The sequence below is a fragment of the Octopus bimaculoides genome, chromosome 10, assembly GCF_046866305.1.
Source record: "Octopus bimaculoides isolate indiv1 chromosome 10, ASM4686630v1, whole genome shotgun sequence".
NCBI classification, from domain to species: domain Eukaryota; kingdom Metazoa; phylum Mollusca; class Cephalopoda; order Octopoda; family Octopodidae; genus Octopus; species Octopus bimaculoides.
In genome coordinates, this window is record NC_142937.1 from 48698569 (window position 1) to 48725894 (window position 27326).

The 27326-nt window shown below is 35.5% G+C and overlaps 1 protein-coding gene across 8 annotated transcripts in view; it reads left to right on the forward strand.

Annotated features, from left to right (window-relative positions):
• The window catches only part of LOC106879475 (uncharacterized), a 419118-nt gene that overhangs the window by 113855 nt on the left and 277937 nt on the right, over window positions 1-27326 (forward strand). The window contains exon 1 of one of the 8 annotated variants that reach the window (XM_089358610.1): window positions 21608-21719. The exons of the other annotated variants lie outside the window; for them this stretch is intronic. The gene's annotated coding sequence lies outside the window, so the exon portion shown is untranslated. Of the gene's footprint in view, window positions 1-21607; window positions 21720-27326 lie in introns of those variants that run through there. 8 annotated transcript variants of the gene reach the window in all.

A 27326-nucleotide genomic window follows, 5' to 3' on the forward strand; every position in this document is an offset into this window, starting at 1 on the left:
GCCATATTGAACCTTGTACCTATTTCAATGAACTCTGTTAAGTGAAAGATATAGATGCAGAAATACTCACAAACATATTCAATGGGCTTTCATGTACCTTCCGTTATTGAAGTCTACTCACAAAGCATTTGTCAGTTAGAGGTTATAGTTGAAAAAAACTTGCCCAATATGCCATGGAATAGTGTGTGGAAACACTTTTTAGCCGCAAGACACGTTTTAGCCTGCACCACATAGATAAGCTTATTTGGGAAAACATTGATGAAAAATAAGCATTAAAGATACAATAGAGGATACACAAGTTCTTAAATTTATATATTACACCTTTCTGGGATGAGAGTGAGAAGATGGCTATTTCTTCTCTACAATCTTTAATAAAATCATTGCATTGAAGAAATTAAAATTGTTAAAATAAAAGTATCTGAATATAATTCTGCATGTACTTTAGTGTAGATGCAGCATAGCCAATGATAGGTAGTCTCCATATATAGGATGTGGGAGTGAAGCTAAGCAGGCAGTAATGGTGTCTTCATGTAGATAATGCTTTTCAGGTTCCCTTATGGTTTGTACCCGTGCACACTGTAAATTTGTTGTTAAAATGCTTGTCAACCTGTTAAGAAGTGGGAGTTTCTTTTTCTGCCACATCCTGTAGAATACTCATTTTGTTTCATCTATTTTCTACCTGCAACAGATATTAGAGCTATGACAGAGAATAGCAGGATAGGGGTGTTCACTAACCATTATGTACATAACACTGTTAGACTATGTTATCATACAATTAATGACAATCTATTTATTTATAAAGTAGGCATAACTGTGTTAAGATTTTTTTTGCAACTGCAAGGTTCTATGATTTATTCATAAGCTTGGACAAATATCTTGAAACTGCTTGGAAGCTTGTTGGATGAATTTTATCTGTAGTTCAAAAGTTCAACCTTGTTGTATGTCATGTTGATTCAACCTATAAGTTATGTTAAAAGTACACATGTTTATGGATTACTCAACCACTGAAGGCTATGTTAACAAGTAGGTAGTATAGTTGATTAAACAACTGAAAGTTCATTGTGAAAACTATAGATCTATTTTCATACTTTAGACATTACTGAGAATATAATCAAACTTGTTAGATTTTCATTTTGTTTCTAGTTTGTATTACACCACTAATAATGTAGTGTAGTGTGTTTAGAAGGAAAAGTGTTGAACAATTTCAACTCTAATTTACGTCGCTGGAAGTTGGGAAACTAAGAGTAGTGATATACTGTATTTGATGGAATATAAAAGCTTTTTAAAAAAATGCCTCCATAAAACCACCCCACATTTTATATGCGAATTAATGCACTAAAACCTGTGTGTCTTTTATGCTATCCAATATTGTAGTTCTGATCTTGATTGGTTAATTGATAGTTTATAGAATTACTAGCAGTAATACCCATCATTGATCAGGTAATTTACTTTTACTCTTTCTTGGGAACCACATTCAAAGTGTTATTATATATATATAGATTTACTCCTCCTGTATGTGTGTATTTTATAAGAAAAAAACCTAATAACTGAAGTAGAAAAAAGATCAATTTCATACACAAACTTCTGTTTGTTTATTATATGACAATAATAAGTGAGTTGTATGTGTTATTTCATATATCAATACAGTAATGGCAATTATATAATACACAAGGCTTTGGTTGGCACAGAGCTGTAATGAAAGAGAATTGCCCAATGTGCCACACAATGGGACTGAACCCAAAGCAACATGGTTGGCAAGTAAGTTTCTCAATCATACAGCCACACCTATAAAGGAAAGATACATTTTGGATAATATACTCCTCGCTACAATATGCTTAACAAAAAAATGGGATGTTTACAGCCAGAAGACCTTTGATTTTAATATTTACTAGAGCAACACAACAACTAACAACACTACACCATATAGGGTGTTCCAGAATTAACTATCCATTTCAATGAAATTGAGCAAATTAAAAAAAAAAAACTCACAGAATTTTATGTTTATTACCAAAACAAATAGATTTATAAATCCTAAGTCAAACTTTTATTTAAAATTTTCAACATGCCTGTATCCCTGCATACTTCAAATCTCTCCTTAGTGTTGTGAAATACATTTTGAAGCATCTCGGGAGTTAGCTCCTGCACTGCTAACTGAATGTGTTCTTTAAGCTCAGCTAAACGATTGCTCCATCTTGGGGATGGAGGTAAAGAAAATGATTGCTGCCAAATTGAAAAAAAAAGCTGTCTTGGACAAATAAAAGGGCTCCAGCAGGAATGAAAATAAAATTATAAACAAAATACAAAATTTATACACTTTTAACACATATTAAACATGATAAACGTAAATAAAAGTGAGTTTTAAATGTTTGTTGCAAATTTGGAGAAAAGCAACTGGATACTCTTTAAGCTATTGGCCTTAATGCTGCAAAAATGCTTAAAAAATGCAGTTTATCTGCCCCTGAGCCTGCATTAGGTAAGAAGTTGAAAATGTTTTTGGCTCATGATACACCATAAACCCTATGTAATGCATGTGTAAAATTTCAATAAAATTGGTTGGGTGAGTCTTGAGTTTTAACAACATGAAAGACACAGACACATACATCCTGTGTTTTATATATATTCTATATATATAAAAGTACTAAGCTTAGAACTTGTCTGAAGCAGTGAGTTGGCACAATAGTTAGGGTGCTGCATAAAATGTTTCATGGCATTTGTTTCAACTCTCTGCCTTTTGAGTTCAAATCGTACTGAAAACAACATTGCATTTCTTATTATTGGAGTTTATACAAAAAGTAGCAACTAATCCTAGGCAGTGGATTGGCAGATTTATTACAGCATCAGAATTGAACATGATGTCTTGTGTTATCTGTGCTGGCTTTTTGTATTCTGACAGTAATGCCTTCAAAGACATTGGTACCAAGAAGTATCAACCTTAAGCTGGCTGCCTTTTCTTAGGACAACATCTGCAGCATGGAGAAGAGGTGACTTGTATGTATGGGCAACTGCCAGCAGTGCTGTCTAAATACATAGGCATACTGGGCAGTTGCCTGGGGGCCATATAGACCTAGAGGCCCAACTCTAATTTATGTATGCTGTGGCTTGTTATCAATAAATACTATAAAACTCAGTGCATTGATTTACTCAAAGACTTATAATTCTGCTAAGATGGCCCTGACTGAAAAACCTCCACAAAAAGAGAAAAGAGCCTTGCCCAGACCTGTGCACCAGCTGCAGATACATGGCTAAAACCTTGACCGATGGTGGTCTCTATATAGAACCTGACAATACTGATTTTGCCCTAACTGCATTCTACCCACTATAGACATTAGAGTTATGATAGAAAACGATAAGTGGGTTGTTCACTAACTAATATGTACTGGAGGACTGTTAGGCTTAACCACCATACATTTCATAACAATCTGTCTGTAAAGTTGATATGACTGTGTGTTAACAAGTTTATTTTGCAACTATATGGTTCAGTTTTACTTCACAGAACCTTAGGTAAGTATTTTTTGCAATAATCTTGAGTTGATCTGTGCCTTGTGCATATAATTATGTGTGTGTGTGTGTATTTGTATATATATATATATAATATGAAAGAAATTATTGTATACAGTGCTTAGGTGCACTACAATTATGAAAAGGGAAAAAGCGCCATCAAGTGTACTGTTGGCAGATTTCAGGAAGCATGGAAGTTTTGAAAGATGTAGTGTCTTGACAGCTAACAACTGATGCAGGTAATTTATTCCATGCTTCAACAATTCTGAAGATGAAAAAAATGTTTCCTAAAGTCATAGGTGCCATGTTGTTTTTTGACTTTGTAAGCATGTCCACCAGTGTTTGTCATATGGAATTCAAAAAGGTGCCCTAGGTTGTTGTTGGAAAGATGGTGGATAATCTTGTGGGTGTCTATTAATTCAGTTGCCAGATGTCTGAGCTTCAATATGTCCATACCCAGGGAAGCAAGACATTCAGATTATGGTAGAAGCCTGACATCAGGTATTCATTTTATTGCATGCTTCTGAACAGTTTCCAGGAGATTTATATGCTGAACAAGATAGGGGTTCCAGACTGATGATGCAAATTCTAAATGTGGTTGTACCATTGTCATATACAGTTTTAAATAGATAGCTGGAGAGCAGCTAACAAAGGTTGTACTGAGTGATGCTAGGACACCCTCAGCTTTCTCGACAATCTTAGAGATGTGGTTTGTCCAACACAGATCACTGTTTTCAATAATACCCACATCACATTCACTAGAAGACTTCTTGTCTTTAGATTGGTGTTGCTGAGGGATTATGTAAAGGCTGGGTTTTTGTTCCTAAAGTACATGGCAATGCACTTGTTCACAGTTAGCTTGAATTGCCAGTCAGAAATCCATTGCTGCATTGTGTACAGGTCTGATTGCAGGAAAGATCTGTAGTGTACAAGATCTGTTCTTTTTATCTTGGGGTACAGCTTGATGTCATCTGCATGTTTCAACACTGTGACATTCTTCAAGTTGGCATCTATGTCATTAATATATGCAACAAACAGTAGGGATCCATGAACAGATCCTTGTGGTACACCAGGTGTCATCTCGTAAGGTGAAGAATGATGTCCTAGAACTGTAACTACCTCTTTCAACCAAGGATGAGGGACTCCAGCCAGTTATAGAGATTATCTTTCACACCCATTGCAAAGAATTTTGCCATGAGTTGTTTGTGTGGTGCAGAACTGAAGGCTTTAGTAAAGTCAAAATAGATGACACCCACTCATGAGCTGCTATCAGTAACTCATATGATGTCCTCAAGAAACTCGATGAATTGGCTACAGCAGCTGGAGTTAGGGATAAATCCAAAAGGCTGTGAGAGCTCCAAAAGCTCCAGAGTGTTTCTCTGACACAGGACTCCATCAGTTTGGAGATACAGCTAGTAAGGCTTACTGTTGGTAGTTGACAGGTGATGTGTGATCACCTTTTTTGAACAGGGGAATGACATTGGCAATTTTCCACTTCTCTGAGTAACACAGTTGTTAAGGCAGAATTGAAAGAAGAATGAAAGCTGATCTGCCACATCTGAGAAGCAAATAAGTAACATCATCACGACCAGGAGAGGCACAGTTGCATTTATTCTTGAGGTGGTGTTGCAGCATTGCAGGTGTGAATTTCACAGATGTTATGGAATTTGATGTCAGAGTTGGTGAAGAAGGTACATTTGGATTTTTCATAATATATGCTGGTAAAAAATGTAAACATCAACACAAAACTGAAAAACACCACTTTTGAATAGAAATTTTGAGACAGACAATTACTTGTCAGTCTCACTTTCAAGAATACAGTGAATCAGAAACTAGCATATTTGGAAACCTGTAGCCAATGACACAATGTAACATAAAATATATAAATTGCTAAATAAATGGATAAATAAAAAAACTCTCTAAAGATCTGCCATAAGTATTCACTTGGGCAGATTTAGAATTGTTGACAATTGAATCTTTCCAAAAATAATTATATTTATTTTCTGTCTTAGTCATTCTCACTATTTGTTGATTGGTGAAAAGAAATTCAAATTTTTCGAAATCCTTCCCTCTGCCAATCTTTGTTTTACTCAAATGTTCAGTAAGTTAATTGATGTGATGTAAGAAGAACTTTTGGAGTAGCATCAAATGCTAAGTACAGGTTTTATTTTTCACATTGGTTATTTATTTATTTATATACAAGCATCTTCTGGAAGGGTCATGGGGATAGAGTTCTCAAGAACATCCTCTATAAAAGCAGCCATCGTGAGACCTTCCAGCTGGGTTCTTAAGTATGACCAACTGAGACTAAGGATATTATCCAACCATCTTGTAAGGACTTTCGAGTGAGATCGTTGCCAGTGCCCCTAGACTGGCTCTTGTGCGGGTGGCACATAAAATACACCATTTTGAGCATGGCCGTTGCCAGTACCGCCTGACTGGCCTTCATGCCGGTGGCACATAAAAGCACCCACTACACTCTCTGAGTGGTCGGCGTTAGGAAGGGTATCCAGCTGTAGAAACTCTGCCAATTGGAAATATGCTGTGCGTGAGAAGACCCGGCAAGCCAAATGAGACCTAAATCTAAGGCCTCAGCCAGTCCATTTATGCGTACCTTCCTTCCTTCATTGGACACTAAACTCCACTTGTGAAGACCTGTTGAGGCAAGTGAAATTGAAATCGAGTTAAATTGGACACTAAACTCCACTTGCGAAGACCTGTTGAGGCAAGTGAAATCGAAATCGAGTTGTCTCCCTCATTGGACATGAAACTCAGCTTGCGAAGACTTATTGGGGAAAGCGAAAGCGAAATTGTGATGGCACCTGTGCCCAGCGTCGCCTTTCTGGCACTTGTGCCCGCGGCATGTGTAAGGACTTTCAAGTGAGATCGTTGCCAGTACCCCTGGACTGGCTCTTGTGCGGGTGGCACATAAAATACACCATTTTGAGCGTGGCCATTGCCAGTACCGCCTGACTGGCCCTCGTACTGGTGGCATGTAAAAAGCACCCACTTCACTCTCTGAGTGGTTGGCGTTAGGAAGGACATCCAGCTGTAGAAACTCTGCTAAATCATATTGGAGCCTGGTGTAGCCATCTGGTTTCACCAGTCCTCAGTCAAATCGTCCAACGCATGCTAGCATGGAAAGCGGACGTTAAACGATGATGATGATGATGATGATCTTGTTCTTGGTCTATCCCTAGGTCACCTCCTAGTTGGCTTGGCTTGAAGAATCTGTCTTGCAATTCTTTCCTGCACCATTCTAATCACATTTCTGTAATACTGGAGCTGTAACCTCTCAATGCAGACAGATAGTGCCTTAATCTGTAGTAATTACCTGATCTCTGAGTTATGCAACCTGTCAAGTAATGTTACTTCAAAGATCCTTTGGTAGGAACCCCATTTTGTTCACCGATGTTCACAATCATCCTCTATGGTCAACATTTATGACCATAGGTGAGGATAGGCTCAAAACCAAAATGTGTTTCTGAAAATCAGTGAAACCTATTTTCCATTGACTTTCATGTTATGTGGAAGCTGCAAAACAATGGGAATGATTATATTTGATTTCTTCATTTTTCTAGTTGCTAACATTATGAACACACCTCACCTACTAGCAACAACCTATTTTTTTTTTGTAGCCCTTCCTCTGTAGAATGTCATTCTTCTGGATCATGCATCTTTGTATATTCTTTACTTGGACATAGCAATTATAAAATCACTTTATATTTGGTGATGATTTACATATGTGGTGCCCAGTATTTATAGTTAATGAATTTTCAAAGGGACTTGCTTTGAAGTTTTAACCCTTTTGCTGCAGGAATCAGATATATCCACTAAAAAAATTTCATTATCCTTAACTATGGAAAGCAGTTTTACAAAGTTTGTCTTTTGTTGAAGAATATCATATTTGAAACTATTTTTTTGTTGAGATATGTTAAGTTTATTGAGACAATGTAGCTGATAATACAATTTTTATTTTTTGATACATATTTAATTTCATTACTGGAATAACTATGATATTTTCCTCACAGCTGTCAATTAGTAGTTGTTCAAAAAAGACATCAACCATATCAATCTCACCAGTCCCAGAGGGCCCGTAAGGGCCATGCACACAACCCCTTCAAGCAGACCAAGCCATTGTAAAATATATGTCATATTTGATTAGCTTATATGACACATTCTCCCCCAAAATATGTCTCAGAAAACCTGCAACTTCCCAACACAAGGTTATTGTAATTAATTGTTTGAGAAAGAGCATGCTTAGAAAAAATAATAAAATTTGAGATGCACACTACAATATGCATCTCAAATTTTATATACAGGGTATATTTGATAGGTGATGAGAAAGTGTCAGTTTGTTATGGTTTGTTGAGGTTAGTGTGATTAATATTTAATTTCTATTAGTTGGTAGTTGGAAGAAAGAACATTATGAGTGGTCTCAGTATAGTTCTGTAGGGAAGAAGGGTGGAATGGGAAGTGTATATTAAACAATAGCTATGTCTGTGTTAACATATTTAGTGCAGGAAATATTGAAATGTATTGAGAAAAAAATGGTATTAGTCAATGGATAACATTTTCATTTTTAAGGGAAGTTTGGGAGACAATTCTGGATAAATTTTAGAATTATTCTGACATTCTCAGGAAAGTATAACCTCCATAATTGCTAAATCAGTGTGCAATGTATATTATTTACAATTGACGGATATTTGTCCTCATCTTGTTTGTTGTTAACACAGTGTTTTGGCTGATAGACCCTCCATCCTTTATCAGGTGTCTTGGGGAAATTTCGAACCTGGGTTCTTGTTCCTAAGGTATTTTTCGATGTTGTTGTTATTATTATTATTATTCAGGTCACTGCCTGGAATCGAACTCGGAATTTTGGGGTTAGTAGCCTGCACTCTTAACCACTATGCCATATGCTCGTGGGCAATTATGCAGTGAATTTTAGGGCTTATAAATCTAATATTCTCCTATCCTTCCTTAATATCGGTTCATGCTTGCACTCAGTCTGCTTAGGAGGTTGTTGTGTCCTAGCATGTGTGCTGCATCTTTCTGTTTTCGTATTTTAGGTGTTGAACCTAAAGCTAAATTCTCAACACCACTAAAACCAACCCTATGGCTGCAATATGTTGATGACACCTTCATACTCTGGCCCCACCAGGAAGATGTCCAAGTGCTGTTAGATCATGTGAACACATTAAAGCCATCCATACAGTTCACAATGGAAAAAGGAAAAGACTATCAGGGAGCATTCCTGGATGTATTAATAACATGCACCAAGTATGGATTCAGGACATCCGTATACTGGACAATACCTCAACTTCAGCTCCCACCATCCATACAGTGTAAAGAGAGGGATTGCTCAGTGCCTAAAACATTGAGCAATGAGTATAAGTAGCAATTGTGATACCCACCACAAAGAAATGATCAAGCTCAGTAACACTCTATTAAGCAACAACTACCCCAAAAGTATACTCTCCACTCCAATTAGGAAGAAAAGAGTGGATGAAACCGATAAACTGTCCACAGTCTGTCTACCCTATGTGAAAGGCCTCTCCGAAAAGATACAAAAGATATGCGGCTCATATGACATCAGGACAGTATTCAAAAGTAATACAACACTTCGCAGATATCTCCTTTGAGTAAAGCCACCAAATAGAAGAGAATATGACTAGGAACTGCGTGTACTCCATCCCATGCAGCTGTGGTAGGTTATACAAAGGCGAAACATGCTGACCCCTCAAAATAAGGGTTGAGGAACATTGCAAAGCTGTGACACGGGGAGATATTGATAAATCAGGTATAGCTGATCATGTATGGAAAAATGGAGACCACCTCCCCCTGTGAGATGAAGTTAAAATAATAGACAGAGAACACTACTGGAAAATACGAAAACTGAAAGATGCAGCACATATGCTAGGACACAACAACCTCCTAAGCAGACTGAGTGCAGACATGAACAACATATGGGAACTGGTATTAATGAAGGATAGGAGAATATTAGATTTATAAACCCTAAAATTCATTGCATAGTTGCCCACGGGCATATGGCATAGTGGTTAAGAGCGCAGGTTACTAACCCCAAGATTCCGAGTTCGATTCCAGGCAGTGACCTGAATAATAATAATAATAATAATAATAATAACAACAACAACATCGAAAAATACCTTAGGAATGAGAACCCAGGTTCAAAATTTCCCCAAGACGATGAAGGCTGGAGGGTATATAACAACAAACAAGATGAGGACAAATATCTGTCAATTGTAAATAATGTAAATAATGTACATAATTCCTCATCTTTTAAATATAGAACGTAGTGTGCAATGAATAAGTAAATAAATCTTTAAGATTGAATATTTATTGGCATGTATATTTTCTTAGTAAGATATTCATCGCTGCACAAGTACAGTAAGTTATGCTTTGCTGAGGTCAGAATAATACAAAACTATGTCTAGATTTGTCTCCCCATATTTTTTTTAAAAATGAAAATAACAAGAGTCCTTGATAAATATAAAATTTTCTTTCTTATTACTCATCACATATTTATTTCTTGGTAGATATTGATATATTTTGATAGCAATTCTAAATAATTTCATTCAGTGAGAAAAATTACAAACAGACAATCAAATTAGAAAATGTAGAGTTGGTCTAATTTTAGAAATGAGTTCTCTGAGCAGATATAGTGTTATTTTACTTTTTTTTAATGTCCTAATTAAGAGGATGGGCCTTGCCAATGTTGTTGGAGACTCTCCAAGATTGCTAAAATTGATTTGGTTAAAAATCTGCTGGGAAAGCATAAGCAGAAAATAACTTTTATATTATTAGCATTCTGGGTTCATAGAAAATTTTAAAAGCTGGTGCTTATTTCTGATTTCAAGAGGTGAAGTACTTGTGAGATAAATCTCTCTTTTTGAATAGGATGTTAATCTATCACAGGTTGCATCCCCAGATAATTGTGTGTGTGTGTGTGTGTGTGTGTGTGTGTGTGTATCTTTTATCTTTTACTTGTTTCAGTCATTAGACTATGACCATGCTGGGGCATCACTTTGAATTTTTAGTCAAATGAATAGACCCCAGTACTTATATTTTCTAAGCCTAGTACTTATTCTGTCGCTGTCTTTTGCTGAACTATCAAGTTATGGGGACACAAACACACCAACACGGGTTGTGAAGCAGTGGTGGAGGACAAACACAGACACAAAAATACACACACACACATAGATACACACACACACATGCCAAAGTAGACTTTGGAGCCTGATATGGCCTTGGTGCTCACACACACACATATAAGACAGGCTTCTTTCAGTTTCCATTTATCAAATCCTCTGACAAGGCTTTGATATATATCACCACTATCATCATCATTTGAAGGCTACTTTTCATATTGGCATGGGTTGGATAGTTTGACAGGGTCTGGTGAGCACCAAGGCCATATCAGGCTCCAAAGTCTACTTTGGCATGATTTCAATGGCTGAATAAAATCTTCAGGTGCTATGCCCACGGGCTTCAGCAGCCATGCCAAATTGTGAAGATTCATTATTTTTCTTGCGAAGAATACAGCAGTAGTTTCGTTTTGCTCTACTGGAAGTTTATTTACAGTTTACTGTGCCAGCCTTTTGTCCTCATAAACTTATCCTTGAGAAACTATTCTTTTATTCTTGTATTTGTTTCCGTCATTTCACTGCTACCATGTTGGAACACCACCTAAAAGGGTTATAGTTAAAGATGTCAACCCCAGGACTTATTCTTTGTAAGCCTAGTACTTATTCTATTGGTCTCTTTTGCCGAACCACTAAGTTACAAGGATATAAACACACCAGCATCAGTTGTCAAGAAATGGTGGGGTGACAAACACAGATGCACACACACATAAATATATTCATACATATATATTTGTGTGTGTATATATATATATATATATATATATACACATAATATATATATACATACATATGTACACACAACAGGCTTCTTTCAGTTTTCATCTACCAAATCCACTCAAGGCTTTGGTCAGCCCAAGACATTTGCCTAAAGTGTCACCCAGTGGGACTGAACTCAGAGCCATATGGTTGGGAAGCTACCTTCTTACCACACAGCCACGCTTGCACCCATCTAACCCTTAGGCTGTGGGGACATCAAGGTATATCTGTATCATGCAGTAGGAAGCAAACATTTTACCACTCTGCTACACTGCCACACCTGGGTGATATCAGAATTCTGAAGCAACTTCTCTTTGACCAATTCTCAGTAAGAAGGTCAGTTGGAAGGCCACTCTTGCACTTCAAAGACAAACTAAAGACAATCTGAAGCAATGCAACATTACCTTTTCTTCCTGGGAAGACAAAGCATCAGTTCAAAGGTTTGAGCAAAGTTGATTCCAATATTGGGACCAACTTCATGCAAACATGAAGGCATGCTGGCAAATCGCTGCTTCTCTAAATAAAAACCTTACCTGACATTGTAGTTTTGTGGCATGAAGCAAAGCAGGCCTTGATGTCTACTCAAGAAAACACAAAGTAAATGATCCACAAGCACTTGGGCAAACTGAACCCTCTACTTGATCCATTTGTCAAAAGGTTTGCAAGGCACCAGCAGGCCTCATGATACGCATATGTGCCCATAGAATTTGAGTACCACTTTATTTTGTTAAGCCCTCATTTGTTGTCCATGACAAGAAAAACACACACACACTCTCTCTCTCTCTCTCTCTCTCTCTCTCTCTCTCTCTCTCTCTCTCTCTCTCTCTCTCTCTCTCAGAATAAGGATTAGAAGAATTAAACAGAGCCTACTGTGCCCCCAGCTATTCTTTCACTTCTCTTATCTGGTCAGTATATATATATCATTTAATGTAAATAGTATTAAAATAAGAGCCACTAATGGTTTCATGTCATGGGGGCACAGTAATTCAACCCATTTATAGCATGCCTTGTATCTCCAAGCAATCTTTTAGGCTTCGTGCACCTGGTTAGTCCTATTTGAAAATCAACTTTTTTTGTTGATCTTACTTATAACAGAACAGTAAGCTATAAAACAGCCATGTGAACTAAGGCAAGGCATGTAGAATTAAGTATACTATACATATACACAGCAAAGTACCTGCTATTAATATTTTGCACATACATCTATGATGTGGCATTATATTCATTCAGATATTTCACTGCTGCACACAGTTATAGATTCATTGTTACTTGAATAATTTCAAAATGTTATAGAGTGTTTCTTCACTGATACTGTATTATTTCTTTGTTTTCTTTTTTTAAAAAAAAGAAACAAAACCTTCAAGAACTGTACTGTTGTGGTAAAACTGTTAATCTTTACATTTCAAATTACTTTCTGTCTCAGTCCTCTCCATTTCTCCTATTATTTCAATCTTTTCCTCTTGGCATATTTCTATAGAACTCTTTTTCTGTTATTTTTCTCTTCTTCCTTAGTTATTCTCTTTCTTTACCTTTCTCCTCTCCTTCTCTCTCTCTCTCTCTCTCTCTCTCTCTCTCTCTCTCTCTCTCTCTTCTATCTTTATCACTGTAAATATTCTTCTCTTTTTCTCTGACTTTCTTTTTGATACTTATACTCTTTCTTGCCCATTTTTCTATTGCTCTCTTTCTCTCTCACTCTCGGATTTTTTTCTCGTTTTACTTCTTCACCTGCCTACTTTACCTCACTGCTCTCTTCCTTCTCTTTTTACTTTCTCCTTTCTCTCTCTCTCTCTAACTCTTTTTTTTCTTTCTCCTCTCTCTGGCTCCTTTCTCTCTCTAACTCCTTTCCTTTTCTCTCCTCTCTCTGTCTTCTTTCTTTTTCCCTTCTCTCTCTAACACCTTTCTTTCTCCTCTCTCTGTCTCCTTTCTCTCTCTTTCTGCCTCCTTACTCTCTCACACTCTGCCTTCTCACACTGTCTCCATTTTCTGATCACTCTCTCTCTACTCTCCCCATCTCCTTGCTCTTTATATCCACCTTTTTACTTTCTTATTTAATTTTGTTACTGTTATCTTGGATTACAGTAATTTCAGATTGTATTGTCTACATTATAGTTTTATCTGTGAAGTTTTATTTTGTTATTTCTTTTAATTCAGTTGCTCATCTATGAAAATGTTATATTTCTACTGCATTGCAAGATGGGGGACCATGGGTTTCTTTTTTTACTTTTTTTAAAAATATTTTTCTTTATATTTGATAAGCAACTTTGCAGTCTTCACTACATGTCGGAAATGTTACTTATTAAAACATTTAATATTAAAAAAAAAATAACTCGCTGATATTATTGCATGTAACTCTGCACAGAATGTAAACTTTATGCAAACTAGTAATGTAGTCCCAATACTAATCTACAATAAAAATAAATAAAATATTAAAAAAAGTGATGGTGGTAGAAGTTGATTACTTCAGTAATATCTAATCAAGTACCATGAAAAGTTTTGAATTTGCCCCTGCTGCCAACTTTTCTCTAGTCATATTTGTGATGCAAAAGCTGACTGACTTTAAACTAAAGAAACCCTTGGCTTTTTTAAGCTTGTTTTCAAGGGAACATTTAAAAGTAAAGAAGTTGCAGACAAATTTAATTTCACATAAATTATAGAAAGTACAATACAATGTGTTCAATATTCCTAGACGTATTTAGTTTGATGGTGAAGTAATTCAAGGTGTTTAATTCCAGGTGAGGCCTATGGTTTTCCTTTCAGAGAGGGATTGTGCTCAGGTGTGTGTGTGTGTGTGTGTGTGTGTGTGTGTGTGTGTGTGTGTGTGTGTGTGTGTGTGTGTGTGTGTGTGTGTATGTGTGGGCTAATTAGAAGGTTTTCAGAGAAGATAGTTTTCATATGTGGAAGATGTACATGATCCTTAAAAACTTTAGAGACTCAAGAAATTGATTCTCTTAAAAGCCCAGGTGGCTACTGCTCAGAGGTAGTAGATAATTTCTGCTACTTAGGGGATCAAATTAGTAGTGGGGGAGGATACACAGAGAGTGTGATAACTAGAATAAGAATAAGATGGAGAAAATTCAGAGAGCTGTTACCTCTGTTAACCATGAAAGGTTTCTCTCTCTCTGAAAGGAAGATTGTATGATGCATGTATACAGACAACAATCCTACAAGATAGTGAGGCATCCTCTGAATGCAGATGACATGCGAGGGTTAGAAAAGAATGAGGCTAGTATGCTCTGCTGGATGTGTAATATAAGTGTACATGTTTGACAAAGTGCCAGTGTCCTGAGAGAGAAGTTAGGCATAAGAGGAATTTGTTACTGTATGTAAGAGAGGTGGCTGCACTGGTTTGGTCATGTAATGCAGATGAATGCTGACAGCTCCATACAGAAGTGCCAATCTCTCAAAGTAGATGGAACGCATGGAAGTGGGAAACCCAGGAAGACATAGGATAATAAAGTACTGAAGAATGACCTCAGGTGAGATGACAAAGAACCGAGATACCTGTACCTGGCCATACTCAAGAAGACCTGTACCCTGCAGCAGAAGTGTTAAGACCGATCGTTCTGGTAATGTAAAGCACTCGTGGTAGTGCCACGTAAAAGCACCCACGCTGTGACACATAAAAGTGCCCATACTGTAACACGTACAAACGACAAATAAAAGTGCCTGTGCAGCAACATGTAAAAGCACCTGTATGGTGCCACATAGAAGCATTCAGCACTCTCTGTACAGTGGTTGGTGTTAGGAAGAGCATCCAGCTGTAGAAACCATGCCAAATCAGACTGGAATCTGGTGCAGCCCACCACCTTGCCAGCTCTGGTCACACCATCCAACCTATACCAGTATGGACAATGGATGTTAAATGATGATGACGTGTGTGTGTGTGTGTTTATGTATATGTGTCTGTGTATATATGTGTGTGCATATATGTGTGTGTATATGTATGTATAGTTGTGTGCTTGTATATGTGTGTGTGTGTGTGTGTGTGTGTGTATATATATATATATATATATATATATATATATATATATATATATACGTGTGTGTGTGTGTATATATATGTATGTGTGTATGTAGATATACTTAAATTTGTCATGATCCCTAGGATTCAAAATGCTGGAGATTAACCCATGTTCTATGGTATATAAGTAACTGGGATTGCAACACTCCCCCATTGAATGGGATATTTCTCCATCACAGGGTTAACTTTCCATCTTTTGCTGGAACTCATTTACAAGGGGTGCCATGAAGAATTCCTCATTATTTGAATAAGTTTATTTTATTAAATTTATTTTGAAACTGCACAAAAATAATAAAAAATGTGCTCCTCAACATTCAATTGTTCCTGTACACTGCATTGTTTGTTTATATTCAGTGAGTAAATCATTTCAATATGGCAGCTAACAGGCAAAGTAAGATTATAGCTCTGAAAAAAATCAGGAAATAGAACCAAAGATGTGGCTTCAAAAGTTGGTGTTGATCCCCAAAAAAACTATCATGAAAAGCTACAGTGAGACAAGTTCAATCGACAGCAAGCTGATCCCTGGTCGAAAATGATCTGTAAGGACGAAACAATTGGTGGATGTTGTTCAAAAGAGAGTGTTGTGAAATCCATGGCAAAGCATGATGCAAATGGCTAAAAGTTTTGATATCTCCCAGACAACCATGCGGTGGGTGGTGTATGAAGACTTAAATTGTAAGTCATTAAAATTGCAGTGTCAACACCTAATTTCAGCTACTTTCAAAGCAAAGCAACTGGACAAGTGCAAGAAAATAGAGGAGGAGATTCAGAGCACCGGTGACAAAGATGTTCTCCATGGAAGCTGTAGTGAACACTCAGAATGACAGGATTTTTGCCATGAGGCCAGATGCTGTTCCTGAAGGCATCCATAAAGTGTTTTGCTAGATGAAACCTGCCAGAGTGATGGTTTTGGCAATCGTGTCATCTGATGGTGGAAAATCTTCTCTGGTGTTCATTAAAGATGGGCTGAAGATCAATTTGACAATTTAAATGAAAATGTTGGAGGATAATGTTTTACCATGGGTGATTGAAGCATTTGGAGATAATTACATGTTCATACAAGATAGCACTCCTCATAAGTCCAATATGACTCAGTACTGGTGCAGGAACCATTTCAGTGGGTTCTGAGACAAGAATGTGTGGCCCCCACTCCAACCCAGATGTCAACTCTATGGACTTTGCTATTTGGTCCATTCTGGAATGTGATGCTTCAAGAATTTCCTACAAAAATATCTGAAGAAAGCCTTAGTCATGTCATGGGATCATTTAAGTGAAGAAGTTGTCCAGCATTCATGTGACTCTGTTCTCAGCTGCCTTCAGGAGATTGTGAAGGTTAAAGGCAGACATATTGAATGAAACATATCTTAATATGTTACATGACCATATTTAATTAACTCGTAAAGAACTTATGGGTTTTATGCCCTTTATTAAAAATTATGACTAAAAATCAATTAGGAATTCTTTATGGAACACCCTGTGCAGCTGAGTGGACTGGAGGAATATGAATTGAAGTGTTTTACTCAAGAGTGCTAGACCCTTCACTGTCTGGGAATTGAACTCCTGATCATACAGTTGTGAGTGCAACACCCTAACCACTAGACCATATGCCTTCACACATACACACAAACACCTGTATGTATACATGTGAATGTATGTATGTGTGTGTATATGCATGTGTGTCTGTGTACATTAGCTGCTTGCTTATTCAGGTCACAACATTCACATGGTATTCTGTTACCATTTCTCCTGTTAATACAGTGCCTGCTTAGTTTGTGGATCCAGCTGTAAAACAATGCTTCAGTAACATATTCGTTTAACTCATGCTAGCATGGAATAACTGATGTAAAATGAAAAAAAATGATGAGTGAACATGTATGATTACAATTTGTTTCCTTGTGATTTCATCTCATAATTTTCTTACATTTTTATTTTTTTATCAAATGACACTTTTAGTTCAATATCTGTGAAGTTGTATTTAGTGAGTAAATGTTCCTTAAAATGCTGCTGAACACTTTTCCACTTAAGAATCCTTCTGTTAAAAACATTTTTTTTTACTTTTAATTTGCTGCAGTTTTGAATTTTCCTTATAGTTTACATATAAATAATATGCATGATTGCAGGTTTCATCATAATGAATGAACTCCAAACCAAGTAGATTGAAAAGAATGTTTCTGGTTGCCAAACGTCTACTTGGGTTAATTATAATACATCTGTTGATTTTGGTGAGATTTAGAATAAACACTTGTGTTCTGAGGGTGCTGCAGTACTCTGTCTCTGAATGTAAGAGTTGATTTCTCATCAATTAGGTGGTGAAGCAGCCTTGTAGGTATATCAGCCTCTTCCACTGTGACACCAGAGCTGCCTTAGGGCCACCCACTACTGTAGGTAACATAACTCCCACACAACAACATGAGCTTTGTTCAATCAGATGTGATTCTGGGCCATATGTTTCTACTGTCCTCAATGCTTGTTCTTGCTGCACCACTCATCCTGTCTCTTAAGCTAGATGTATTGACTTGCTTTCTCAGTGGCTTCCGACAATTTTCTGGCAACTTCCTTTGTCTCCTTTGTAGCTAATCCAAGACTCCTGAGCACTGAGTGAACCTTGGGGGTAGATTCATTGACTAATTGTGTTGAATCTGCTATCACTGTAACAGAAATTATTTTACCAGTAGTCTCTGGTTATATTTACAATTGTATAGTATGGTTTGTTTTAGCAGCTGATGAACCAGAATCAGTGAAATTTATCAATTTTGATTGCAAAAATTTAGAATTGTTTGGTTTTGTTAGACATAGCTGAATTTATTGAATAATCTTACAAAACAGTTTTTGAAATAAAGTAAGGCATTTTTTCAGTTGATGTTTGATGACATTTTACATGATTTTATTATCCTGACAAATTAAAAATTAAAAATATAGTTCAGAACTATATTGCATATGCACATCCAAGCATCTGATGTTGTGAGTATAGATCTGACAGCTGGGTAATAATACAGTTTTCTATACCTGTGGCAAAAGCACACAAGTCTCAAATTTCCCCTCCACTAAGTTCATGATCAGAACAATAACTGAATGTTGAAAACATATTAGCAGAACCATCTGTAATTAAGATTTGCAAGAAGTCATATTCCTTATCACTTGTAGTTTGGAATATATTCCAAACTACATATATTTGTAGTATATGTCATGTAAAAAGCTATAAAAGTTATTCTTGAAATGATCATTTTACAAAATTCTAACTTCAGTGTACATTTTTGTATGTGATTGTATTATGCTGTTATTATCAATTCAGATCATAAGCTTCTTCAGATCATGAAAACATGTTTTTTTCATATAAAAAATAATTCAGATTTGAAAGGGTTAAGTGATAAACTAATATAAATACCAGTTGCCATTAGAAATAAAAATTAATAATTAATTTTTTTAATCTAATTTCCTGCTTTGTATAATAGCAATATCTGAGAAAACTAGTGATGTTCTGTGACAGAAAAAAGTAAGCCCTGTAATAATTAGCTGGAATGGTATATTGAATGTGTTAATTTTTTATTTTATTTCAAGGCTATGAAAATATAAGCTTTAGCATTGTTTTTTTTTCTTAAACTTGCATATTGATATTGTTTCCTTTCCTGGTTTCTCTTCTCTGCTATGATTTCTTGGCTGACAAGTTCTAAACAGAACTTAGAGTAGTGTTGATTTATAAATCCCATCTATGTATAAATGAAAAATTTGTTATTTGTGATGACTCATAGTTTAGGAAATATAATTGTTTTTTGCACAAATATTTTCAAAGAAAGAATAGAAATAAAAATGAATCTATATAAATCACACACACACAATTAATGCATGTATATTTGTGTGTGTATGTTTGAGTGCATGCGTACATTAAGTCCACCTCGCAATGAGATTATTAATCCCCTTGACATATTTCAATTTATAACTGGCATATACGTTTTGCTCTACTTGCACAAAATCTCTGTTTCTGTCACATCATTCCCATCCCTTGCCCATGAACCACCTGACTGAAAGTTATATGTTACTATCCTGCACCACTCTTTTACACACACACACACACACGCGCGCGCGCACACACACACACACACACACACACACACACACACACACACACACACACACACACACACACACACACACACACACACACACACACACACACACACACTTATGTTTACAGTGAAATACTGTTTATTTTCTGGAGAATAAAATTATTTCCCTATCTTTCAATACATCTCAACACTTCTAAAGCAAACTTTGTTTACTTTCATCGTTATTTGAATTTAATGACACGTAAAAGCACCCACTACACTCTCTGAGTGGTTGGCGTTAGGAAGGGCATCCAGCTGTAGAAACTCTGCCAAATTAGATTGGAGCCTGGTGTAGCCATCCGGTTTCACCAGTCCTCAGTCAAATCGTCCAACCCATGCTAGCATGGAAAGCGGACGTTAAACGATGATGATGCTGATGATGATATATATATATATATATATATATATATATATATATATATATATATAAACATATAGGTTCAGGAGTGGCTGTGTGGTAAGTAGCTTGCTTACCAACCACATGGTTCCGAGTTCAGTCCCACTGCGTGGCACCTTGGGCAAGTGTCTTCAACTATAGCCTCAGGCTGACCAAAGCTTTGTGAGTGGATTTGGTAGACGGAAACTGAAAATATGTATATATATATATATTTTCCACCGATGCTGGTGTGTTTACATCCCCGTAACTTAGTGGTTCAGCAAAAGAGACCAATAGAATAAGTACTAGGCTTACAAAGAATAAGTCTTGGGGTCGATTTGCTCGACTAAAATGACTGAAACAAGTAAAGACTATATAAACACATTATCACATACCTGCTTATATGGTGATTATACTGGTGATTGATTACCTATAGTTTGTTGTTAAGAAACAGTTTGAGTATAAGACTTGAGATCAGTTAGGAAGGGAGATGGCAGTTAAGTGTGCAAGAGAAGAGTAGAGGTTAAGAGAGCTTATTATCTTGTGGAATGACTGTGTACAAGGAGACCTTACATCTATAGAGAATGTGTTGTGAAGGTATAAGAAATAAAATATTTGATATGTGAGGGTAGGCTAACAACATGCAGTGACATGAGTTTATCAATTATCTACTTACTTTTTGTGAATGTTTTTTCTGTTTTCCCTTAGCTGAGTCTGGAAGAAAGGAGCAGTGCTTATGATTTTTATAAGCCTTCCTAGACCAGTGAGATTGATGTTATTAATGTTCTTTCTTAATAAGTAGATATTTATAGGAAAGATGTGAGCATAGAAGGAATTCCAGATTGTCAATGTACTGGGCAATAATGATTAGTGTGGGGCTCTTAGAGGTAGTAGTTGTTGGACTCAAGAAGAGTGATGATAGAAGGACAGATGAGTGAGGTGGGAATGCATGAAAGGAGATGGCATAAGCTCAGCCACCTTTGAAGATCAGTTTTCATTATAATAACAGTAGAAAAGGTAGAGAGAGGAAACAGCATATTTCACTTCCATCATCTAACTCCACCATAGACCAGCATGGATGACTTCTATAGCATATTTAAACATTGCTAATCACTGAATATTTTCTTCCATGTAGATGTCAGTCACTATTGCCCATATATCATTCTCTAATCCATGCAGTGTCCTAAGTCTAGTCACCTTACAAAATATTTCTCTACTGTACGTGACTATTAGAATTTATAGAAAGTTTGGGGTGGGATCTATAGCACTTTGGTCCTTTTAATCCCTCCTCAACCCTGCAATCTCTGTTAATTGCAAATCATAAGGTGTCTAGGTTTATAACCTTGCTGGGTGTGCTAAACACAAGTACTCAGTAAGTCATATGTTTAAAAAGCAAAATTAAAGAAAAGAAGAATTGGGAAACAGTTTTGTCAATGATTCAGATTCTAAAATTATTGCTGTTTAGTTATTGAAATTGAATTTTCTGTGATCTTAATGGTTTTAAGATCTTTTAGAGAAAGCAGATGGGTATATTGAGGTGTTTTCTTAATGCCAACATCAGGCCATTGAAGGACTTGGATTTATGACTGTAAGTTAATGTAATACTTGTTAATAATTTTGTGTTCCTGTTGTCTTCTATGGAAAGCTATATCTGCATTGTGTAACCTTTTCTAACTAGGTAGATAGAGGTAGTAAGTGTTAAAGTATCTTGATCATAGGTGCAGACATTGTTGTGTGGTAAAGAAGTTTGTTTTGTAACCACAGAGTTTTAAATATAGTCCCACTGCATGGCATCTTGGGTAAGTGTCCTCTGCTATATAGCTTTGAGCTAACCAATTCCTTGTGAATGAAATTGAAAGACAGAAACTGTGCAGAAGCCTATTGAGTGTGTGTGTGTGTGTGTGTTTGTGTGCTTGCCTACATGTATATTTATGTTTCTGTTTACATGTCTGATTTTGTTGACACTGCTTGGGTAAAAAAAATATTGGCATGTAATTATGCCCTGTAACTCAGCAGCTCGACTTATCAATGAGATAAATACCAGACTTAGAAAAATGTACTGTGATCAATGTGATTGACTAAAACCTTTCAGGGTGGGGTGCTGCATAGTTGCAATCTTATGACTAAATCAAGTAAAAGAATAGAAATGTAAAAAGAATGAAGTCCTAGTAGAAAGATATCAACTTTATGTTCATTTAGCTCACTGCCTGATATTAAAGTTCAAATGCTGAAAATTAGCAGCTTCATATCAATGCAACTCTACATTAGTTATTTAGAACTAGTTAATCCCTTCTATATTCAAGAGATGAGGAATTATGTACGTTATTTACATTATTTACATTCAATGGATATTTGTCCTCATCTTGTTTGTTGTTAACACAGCGTTTCGGCTGATATACCCTCCAGCCTTCTTCAGGTGTCTTGGGGAAATTTCAAACCTGGGTTCTCATTCCTAAGGTATTTTTCGATGTCATTATAATTATTATTATTATTATTATTATTATTATTATTATTATTATTATTATTATTATTATTATACTGTAGATCTGTGATCAAAGGCATGCCAAGCTTGACCATCATGTTTTTTTAAGTGTATCTGTGTTTACACTGTCTAATGTGTAAATATTAAGAAAATAGGATGTATTTTTGAAAGAGATTTGGCTGCTATTTTGTAGCTGGCTGAACAACCACATAAAAACTCTGTATAGTATGGTGCCCTCAATTATTTTTGCTTTAATTTTATGCATTTGAGTCAAGGATATAGAACCCTTTGGCTAAAATATATTTTTTTTGTGTGTTTAATAACAGTTTTTTAGTGGCTAGCTAGAAGAGCAATAAAGTTTGAATACTTAGCTCATAAAAATAAAATTATAGACAAGAGATATTAAGTAACAAAATAATTTCCTTTTTCTGATATGCTTTTGTGAAAATGTGAGTTATATGATAGAAATGTTGCTTGTCATACTTGGATGTGACAGACTTAACCGAGAAACCAAAGGTGGATTAGTCTATCAAATAACATTACTTGCCTGACCTCAATTTTATTTTGGTCTTTCTTTTTAGTGACACAAACAACATTCTTTAACTAGAAATACTAAAGGTATTTCTTTCTACAATATTGTTTTTGTCTTTTAAAATTTTTTTTGTTCCAGTTTTTAATTCATTACAATCCATCAAACTTGTAGATACTACCTTTTTTAAAATTTAAGTTTTAAGAATATCTCTTTGGGAAATATACTTGTGAATGCATGCATGCGCGTGTGTGTGTGTGTGTGTGTGTGTGTGTGTGTGTGTGAGAGTGAGAGAGAGAGAGAGCGAGTGTAAAGGAGAATAATGAACACATCCTCTCTCACTGTCTCTTTCTTCACCTCTGACATATTCACTATCAGGTTATGTTGAGGCTTGAACACAGCAAATATTTTGTTCTTGTTATTCAAATTTAGTTACATTTATGTAACTTAGCAAAGTAATTCAACAGCCTAGTTTGTCCAGTTTTATGTGAATATACTTGCTTTCTGCAAAGGTTTATGACATATCATAAACAAAAAGTTTGAGAGTTCTTTTCAAACGTACCTGAATTGTTAAGCACGGTTAAAAAATTTTTTTTGTAGTTATTGAAAAAATAGTTATGATAAAAAGTGTTTGGGTGTGGCTGTGTGGTAGTAAATTTGTTTCAGACCATGTGGGTTTTGGATTCAGTTTCACTCAGTGGTACTAAGGGCAAGTGGCTTCTATTATAACCCTGGGCTGACCAAAGCTTGTGAGTGGACCTCGTAGATGATAAACTGAAAGAAGCCTCTGCATGTGTGTGTGTGTGTGTGTGCGCGTGCATGCGTGCGTGCCTGTGTCTTTGTGTTGTGTTTGTTCCACACCGCTGTTTGACAACTGGTCATGGTTTTTTTTTTTTACAAAAGAGACTGGTAGAATAAGTACTAGGCTTGAAAAGTAAGTACTAGGGGTCAATCTGTTTGACTAAACCCTTCAAGGTGGTGCCTCAGCAAAGTCCAATGACTGAAATAAATAAAAGAGAAATGATAAAAGATCTACCTTATATACATCACATAAAATAATTGACTTAACTGTTGTTGAGAATCATAAGATTCAAATATAACTAGATACTTTCATATGATTATGGTAAGGTCCCACATATGTATTATGAGTTAAAAAGAACTTTGATTAACTGAGATTATTCATAAAAAAAAGCTAGGAAGAGAGATAATTCCAGTAAGCTCAATTAATTGAACATTTTGGAAAATTCAGTATGAGAGTGGTACACATTCTTTTCTAGAAAACAGCTTCTTGCAAATAAGTAGAATATAGCTGGTTTTCTGATTAGTTATTGATATTCCATTAGCAAGGCTCAGTGCTGTCCAGATTCAATAATCTAACATGAACCATGTTCTTTTTTTCTGACTGATTATCCATAGCTTACTTAAGATTTGCTTTCTTATCAACTTAAAGTGCATCAGTATTGCTCCTCTCTGCAACTTCTTTCTTGAAAAATCTTTGTTCCTTTGATTACATTGTGCAACATGATTTCTGTCCTTGGTAGCAACTGTTATTTCCTATTTGCTTACTCCTAGAAAGTATGAAAAATGGTAAATATTTCCTTCAAATTTTGCTTATGTTACATTTATTCAAACCCCAAAGAATCTCTCTCAACTCATGGCTATGATGTTCCCCCACTACTCCTGCTCATGATCAGAGATGCACATATTGTCAGCCACTAAGTGACAAGTTCAAGTGGCTAAGGATAAGCAAGTTTGTGGTATTGAGCAAAATATTTGTTATAATGATATTTCTGCTTCACCAACTCAGCACTGAATCTGTCTGAAATGTAATGGAAAATAGGTCAGTTTCAAAGCATTGATGACCATTACCCACTAATCTCATTTCTTTCATTTTTTAAACTTTTTACAGAATTTTTTTTTTCAAAATATGCAGAAAAATATGGAAATTATGTTTCTGCAAAAATTTCCCAAAATTTTTCTAAAATTTTTTTTAAAGAATTTTTTCCCCTAAATATGCGGAAAATACGGACATTACGATTCTGACAAAAATTTCAAAACATTTTTGTAGTTACAGTTGGGGTTAAGGTTAGGGTTTTAGGGTTAGTGTTGGGGAAAAAAGTCAAAATTTAAGAATTTGGTGGGGAAAGTAGGGTGTATTTCACGATACCGATTTATGGCAATTTTCTGTAACCTCCGTATCTGAAAAAAGGGGTTTTTGGCAAAAAATTTTTTAAAATAAACAAATTTGAGAGAAAATGGGCGGGGACAGGCGGAAGTCTTTCCCAGCTTTCTAATATCAATAACTTTAAATAAATAGAAAAGTTATTATATATTAAAAATATAATTATCATTTATATCTTTTTACACATTTTATTGCAGTTTATAGATTAACTAAGACCCTGATACTTAATTATATACATATAATTATTATTGTATGTTATTAAAATAGTGAAAGATTGTCTTAGACATACATGAGTTTGGATTGATATTATTCGAGATATATAGAATTTTATTTCGATAGTTGTAGATTCTACTTACTTAATTATTTTGTCCGTTATAATTTTCTCATAATACATAAGCATTTGAATTAATTTTTATGCAATCCAGCAATTCTTACTACAGTCATGATTGAAACAAGTAAAAAAAAAAAAAAAAATATGTATATATATTAGTTCATTAAGAATGAAACGATCGATTTTGAAACTGAAAGTTTATTTTACTTTACATCAACAAAATGCAGTGCAGTATGCACCTAAATTATCAACAAAATTTTGTCATTTTATTCGAAGAAATCTGGAGAGCAAGAGGTGATGATATCATGAAAGACTGTTTTTGCATCTTCTTCACGCTTGAAGTTTTTTTCTTGCAAAAGGTGTCTAATGCCATAAAAACATGATAGTTAGTTGGTGGAAGGTCTTGTGAATATAGTGGATGACAGAGTACTTCCAAGTTCAGTTCCTGTAACCTGAGTAGCATTCTTTGTGCAACATGTGATTGAGCATTGTCTTGTAAGAGAATTGGCCTCTCTCTATTGACCAATCTTGGTTGTTTAGTTGCAAGTTCATTCATCATTTCATCCCATTGGTTGATGTATACATCTGCTGTAATTGACTTAATGAACTTTATTTTTTTGATGAACTTTAATAAGTTACTCTATCATGTTTTAATGAACTTTAAAATGAACTTTAAAATGTTACCCTATCAAGTTTAAATAAGACTTCTATTCTATGGCACATTCAGAAGCAAAATGATTTGAGGTTAAGGTACAAGCATATTTAGTACATAGTGCTTAGTTCAAGTCCACCTCTAGCCATTGTGTATGTGAGTAGGCTTGTAACTTTCTCAACTCTAGTGTATGTATAGTTAAAGTTATGTCCTGTAGTTGGTATTAATTCTAATGACACACCTTTCTGGACAGGTAATGTTACAATTCCTCTTTCATACACAGGGATCATTCACTCATCTCACAACCTAAACATGTCTTGTCAGACCTGCTCTATCTCCCTGAATGAAGACATTGGTAACATCCTTAAATGGGTGCATTACAACTTTGTTTCTTTTATCAGCATGAAGACATAATTACTAGAGAAAAGTCTAGTAGATTACATCATCTCCATATGAACTACACAAAAGTAAAACCCTCAAAGTCATTACAAATGTTTCAGTTCTCAGTCTTTGGCCTATTATTGCTAAAACTACATAATGAAAACTTGATTTCCTCTTTAGAGTACTTTACCTCTAAACGGCTGCTGACTTTGTAAAACTCAAGTGTAATTTACACTGAAGTACTGCTTCCACAGCACTGCTGCTACACTCACACTTCTCTTAGACTGTAACCAAAAAGCTACCATTTAATTGATTGGCAATGATACAATCTCTAGCTCACAGGCTTGCTCTTTACCGTCTCTAACTTTACAGTAGCTTCTACTTTTCTGAACTAGTTAGTTGTATGCTTCAGTGTTGCCAACTTAAAATCAGAATTTTATGCTAAATTTCAATAGAAAAATACCAAAAAAAAACAACAAAATGCTAAATATGACAAAAAATGCTAAAGACTAATTATATCAAAAAGCTTAGTTTTTATTTACATTCTTTAATTACATTCAGCATTGAGAAATAATTTCTTGAATTTCACTGATTTGATCACTTTCAGCTGCAGTGCCTAGGTCTTGACTTCTGAATACATTCAAGGTCCCAATTTTGTTAATTATATGTTTTGGAATATCAACGTTTTTGCAACATTTGCCATATCTTTTGAGGCCATATTTTATAGACAGTATTGATCTAAGCATAAGAAGATGCATTTTGTTTTTCAATTTTGATTTGATTACACCCATACTATTAAACAAGCATTCAACTTCTGCATTTGAGTTTGGCAATGTCAATAGATTAATG